Source organism: Tupaia chinensis, unplaced genomic scaffold (genome assembly GCF_000334495.1).
Source record: "Tupaia chinensis unplaced genomic scaffold, TupChi_1.0 Scaffold000187_1, whole genome shotgun sequence".
Lineage (NCBI taxonomy): Eukaryota > Metazoa > Chordata > Mammalia > Scandentia > Tupaiidae > Tupaia > Tupaia belangeri.
The window spans coordinates 5,548,091-5,554,090 of record NW_006159662.1 but is presented as its reverse complement, the minus strand read 5'-3'; the positions used below and the strand labels follow the sequence as shown (position 1 = coordinate 5,554,090).

General features: G+C 35.5%; 1 protein-coding gene across 1 annotated transcript in view; it reads left to right on the top strand.

Annotated features, from left to right (window-relative positions):
* TANC2 (tetratricopeptide repeat, ankyrin repeat and coiled-coil containing 2) overlaps positions 1-6,000 on the top strand; it is a 351,092-nt gene that overhangs the window by 183,131 nt on the left and 161,961 nt on the right. The window lies entirely within an intron of this gene.

The following is a 6,000-nucleotide window of genomic DNA, read 5'->3' as shown; positions in this document are numbered from 1 at the left end:
AAAGAGAAACATGGACACAGGTACCCCTGACAGGATCTTGCTATGCTGCAATCGCTCCTCCAGTGCCTCAGGCAGCTAGGATTACAGGTGTGCATGGCATTCTGACCATGTCCAGGATAACTCGGGATCTGAACCAAGGCCTCTCCTGTGACTCTACTATTGCTCAATGGCATCCTACCACCTGTACCACCACAGCTGGCCCAGTTCCTAATTGATCTAGTTAAAAAGATGTTCAGTTGAGTTGAATGTTATCTTTTATGACCTAGTTGTAGTAGTTACAAAAAATCTAAACCTAGATTCAACAGAGATGATTAAGCACAAGGGATTTGTACCTGGATATCCTCTTAGGATGAGTCGAGCCTTAATATTATCTTAGCTAGTCATCAACACATTCTCCAGTTAAACTATTAAATACAAATCTGAATTTTAGCTGAGAGAATGTGAATATAGAGACCCTATATGTAAAGAAGTTGAAAAGCTTTAAAATTTAACATTTAAACATGTTACATTTATCATTAATGCTTCTTTAAGTCATTTTGTCACTGATCAGTTAACATTTTTAAAAAGTAAAATTTCTTTAAAGTTTGAAAAAAATGTGTTTATTTACTATTTCAGCACTTTATTTGAGTAAGAAGAGGTGACTAAAATTAAATTGTCATTGAATTAGGTAAACCAGAGTTTAATGCACCAACCTTTTTGGTAGTTATTCCTTTGCATCAAAAACTTAACAAAGAGGTAATTTCAGGTATAAGAATCATGCAGGATACCAAGTAATCTCACTCTATAAGCAGTTTCTACAGATGAATTATTTAGTTTTATATTAAATTAACATTGTTTTATCTGTTCTTTTAGACCAACTTTTAGAATAAGGTATTTTTTTTCCTACATTCATTTACTGTCTTTGGACAACTGCTTGTGTACCAAAAAGATACTTCTTTACATTAAGAACTTAATATATTGACTTAGCCATAGTAACACACACTGATAAGACTGCTGCTCCATAGGCTAAAGCCACCTGGGAGACCTAGGTTCAATTCCTGGCTCAACCTGAAGGCCAGCTGCATGGCAGGCACCTATTGTTTCAACTACTTGAGAGGTTAAGACAGAAAGATTGCAACATAGTAAAACTTGTCTTAAAAAGGAGTAAAAACAAAGCACTTTATTGCTCCTTGGCCACAGGGGTATTACTTCTTTCTGTATTCAAATACAATTATTTTTTAATTAATCTAATTTATTTATTATTATTATGTATTTTTAAAATTTGATTAAAGAAAGAGAGAGGGAGAGGGTAAGTGAGAAAGCAAGCCACCAAGTCCAGGACTTAAACTGTGGTCAACTATGTGGGAGGCTAGCACCTTAACCACTATGCCACTTGCTGGCCCTGAGACAATTATTAATACGACAAAGTTCCAAACCTTTTGAAAAGTTTTATTGATTTGAAATAGCAAGGCAGACTTGTGCTTGGTAAAAAAAAATTTCCCTATTCTGTTAGTGAATAGCAGAAATAAAGTACTTATCAACTTTAGGCAGAAAAAGTGGCCACTGTCTCTGCTCCTGTTAAATTCATCATTTCACTTTAATTGTAGAATCCTAAATCTCTTATCTCAGAAACCAAAAACAAACAGAGCTTAATAGATGTAAAAGCTGTGCTTAGAGATTATTTTTTTTATGAAGGCATTTATTCTACCAGAAGATATACTTTACTTTAACAGCTGGTCAGTTATCTTATTATTCTTGATTCTAATTTTTCAGACCTCAGCAATCACCCAGCGGATAAGTCCCTGTTCCACCCTGACTAGCAGCACTGCCTCTCCACCAGCCAGTAGCCCCTGCTCCACCCTCCCACCAGTCAGTACAAGTGCAACTGCCAAGGATTGCAGCTATGGAGCTGTTACTAGTCCAACCTCCACCCTTGAAAGCAGAGATAGTGGCATCATTGGTGAGTTGATTTTTATATTAATCATTTTGTGTCCTTTTTTTCAAATTCACAAGTTAAAGATTTTTCAAAAATTCAACTTTTAAGTTGTTGAGCTATATATATATATATATATAAATGTGTCCTGATTTTTTTAATGATGCTGGAGAGAGAAATAAAAGTAAACAAAATTAAAGATATTCCCTTCTGCTTAACCACTCCTTATCAAGTTATTCTCTCATAAGGAGTAGATAAAAAAATTTTTTTGTGTTTCTTCCTATACACTGTCAATGTACTAACTGAAGTTGGTTCACAAAAAGTGTACTTCTTACTGGTATAGTAGAGAATCTTGTGAAAACAAAAAGGAATGTTTAAAATTAAATGGTTGAAGACCTCCAGCATGAATTGTTCTGAGATCTTTGCCCCTCCTGTATATCATCCTTTTTGGTAATTTTGGAAACTCCTAAACTTTATTTTTCTTCTTGTCAATGGGGGTGGGGGGGAACCTGCTTTTTGCCTTCTGCAAAGTAGAAAAATGCTATCCCTTTGCTATGATCCAGGAACCTTAGACTAGTATGTTTTTATGATAAGATTGGCTGTAAAGAAAACTTGGAAGTATCTGAGCAAAGAAATTTATCATTTTGTTTTTCTCTTATAAATTTTCTCATGCTGTTCTTTACAGAATATTCTAGTCAATCACTTGGTCATAGAAATATATCTAAATTATCTTCAACTCAGTTATCAGTGGTTTACAGCAGATACAAAAACAACTCTGATAAAGGCAATGCTCATGGGAAATTATGTAGTTTATCTCCAGTAGACTCTTGATAAATAATTCGTCAGAGCCTACTGCTGTAGGCTTATTTATGTTTAGGTACTAGGCCATCATCATTAATATGTATGTTGTGAGTCAACCCTTAATGCTACAAAAACCATATAGGATATTTCTACCTCAGGAAATCATTCATCATATTCAAAATATTGAATGATCTTTCTCTTTCTGGAATAGTATTTCCAACTAATGCTTTTTGATTTACCTAGAGAGAATATATCATGGTAACACGATTACTTCTCAAGGCACTGTCTGCTCTAACTGCTTTAAATATAGTTAGGTATGGAGACAGTAAGAACAAGTGAGTACAGTTCTGGATCTCTTAGCTTCTAAGGTTATAAAGTTAGCTATATACTGTATGTTCAGATACTGTATGTCATTCTATACATTGATATTTACAAAATGCTTACAAATTTATTTTCTTTAATTATGGGGTTACCAGGTAGACTTCTTTTGACAAATAGTCTGTGTACATTTTTAGTCAAAGGTAAGAACACTAGTATAAACCTACACAGTATATTTATACTCTGTGAAAGGATAAGATAATCTCTCCAGTAAAAGAAGATGCACTTCTTTCCTGGCATAAGGTTAGCTATATATACCAGTGGAATAAAATAGAGACACCAGAAATAAACCCTTACATATATAGCCAAATTATTTTTGACAACAGTACTAAGACCAATCAGTGGGGGGAAAGGCAGTTGGTTCAAATATTAGTACTGGGAAAACTGGGTATTGACATGCAAAAGAATAAAGCTGGACACTTACTGTATACCATATGCAAATATTAACTCAAAATAAAACCTAAATATAATCATTTGAAACTACAAAAGTCCTTAGAAAAATATAGGAGAAAATCTTTGGGTATTGGATTTTGCAGTGATTTCTTTCTTTTTTTTTTTTTTTGGAGAGGTTTTTTTGCTATAAGGCGCGTGCGCTCGCCAGACAGACAGAGAGAGACAGAGAGACAGAAAGCGAGAAATCACCCCCCAGGGGGGATGGTCATGTCACAATCCCTTCTCCTCCATTCTCCTCTTGGGATCTTGGGCACACACACACACACACACACATTTCCGGCATGAGTTTTAAGCCACAGGGTCCGGGACGCGAACCGCGGTCAACTACGTGGGAGTCCAGCGACATAGCCATTACGCTAACTGCTGGTTCCCTGCAGTGATTTCTTGTATATGAACCAAAAACACAGGTAACACAAGGAAAAAAAATAGATAAATTGGACTTACTCAAAATTTGAAATTTTTGTGCATCAAAGGATACTATCAAGAGAGTAAAAGATAACCCACAGATAATGGAAATCATATATCTGAACAGAGATTTATATCCAAAATATATAAAGAGCTACATCTTAACAACAACAAAGACTTGATTCAAATATGGGCAAAGGACTCAAATAGACATTTCTTTTTTTCCTTATAGTTTTGATTTTATGTTTATTTTTTGCTATAGGACATGTGCACTTGCAGAGAGATGGAAGAGTGATAAATCACCTTCCCGGTGATAATGGCAAGGCCACTCTCCTCTCAGGGTTTTGGGCACACACGTACATGTGCCTAATATAATTTTCAAGTTGCCAGGTCTAGGACTCAAACCATGCAGTTGGCCATGTGGGATCCAGTACCCTTACCTCCATGCCACCTGCTATCTCTCGAATAGTCATTTCTCTGAAGAAGATAAGCAACTAGCTAATAAACGCATGAAAAGGTGCTCAACATCATCAACAACATTAGCCATTAGGGAATATAAACCAAAACCATAATAGAATACTACTTCATACCCATCAGGATAACTGTTATAAAAAGAAACTGGAAAATAGCAAGTGTTAGCAAGGATATGGAGAAGTTGGAATGCTCATACCTTGTTGGTAAGATGTAAAATGGTATAGCCACTATAGGGAAGAGTATGGCAGTTCCTCAAAAAGTTAATCATAAAATTACCATATGATCCAGCAATTCCTCTTGTACACCAAAAGTATTAAAGCAGGGATTTGTGCAGATATTTCTATACCAGTATTTATAGCAGCATTATTTACAGCAGAAAAAAGGTAGAAACGATAGAAATGTACATTGACAGATGAATGGGTAAACAATGTGGTATGTACACATAACATATATTGTTCACCTTAAAAAATAATGAAATTCCGATACATGCTACAACATGGATAACCTTGAAAAACTTATGCTAAATGAAGTAAGCCATATACAAAAGTACAAATAATATATGATTCCTATCATATGAGGTACCTGGAATAGAAGATTCATAGAGACAGAAAGTAGAATGGAGATGGCCTAGCCACAGTGGTCACACTACTGAGATGCTGTGTTTTGCAGGCTGGGGCCACATGGAAGGCCTGGGTTTGATTCTTAGTCTAACATGAAGACTAGGCATAGTAGCATGCACCTGTAACCCAGTGATTCAGGAAAGCTGATGCAGGAGGATGATAAACTCAAGGTTGGCCTAGGCAACAAAGTGAAATGGGTCCTGCTTGTGATCCCAGCTCCAGGGAGGCAGAAGCAAGGATCATAACAGTGAGACTCCACCTTTAAAAAAAAAAAAAAGAAGAGGAGGAGGAGGAGAAAGTAGAGAAGGTAGAATAGAGGTTACCAGCATCTTAGGTAGGAAGAGGAGGGAGCAGTGGGGTGGGAAGGAAGTCATTGTTCAGAGTTTCAGTGGGGGCTGATGAAAAGTTTTGGTGATGTATAGTGTCAATGCTTGCACAATTTTGTGAATAAGTACTGCTGAATTGTACATTTAACAATGGCTAAAATGGTAAGTTTTTGTTACGTATAGTTTACCACAATAAAAAAAAAAAAGAATACCTATTAAGTATGCATTTGGAAGAGACAATAGTAATAACACCTGACCCCCTCTTCCCTAATAACAGAAATGACGTTATCTATTACCTTCTCATTTCTCTATCATTACCCTACCCTCAGAGATATTCTGAATTTTTAAATTATCATTCCATACTTTCTTTTACCACATTTATATTTCTAAATAACACATTATTTAGATTCCATGTTTTTAACTTTATGTAACTAGGATTTTACCAAAAGTATATGTATGCAGATTTCCTCTTGGGCTTTTATTATGTACCTAAGATATGCCCATGTTGTTGCATTTAACTGTAGTCTATTCATTTTTATTGTTGTGTAGTAATCCACTAGAGGTATATACCTCAATTTACTTACCCATTCTGTCAATAGAAAGTTGTTTCTAGATTTTTGCTATTACAAAT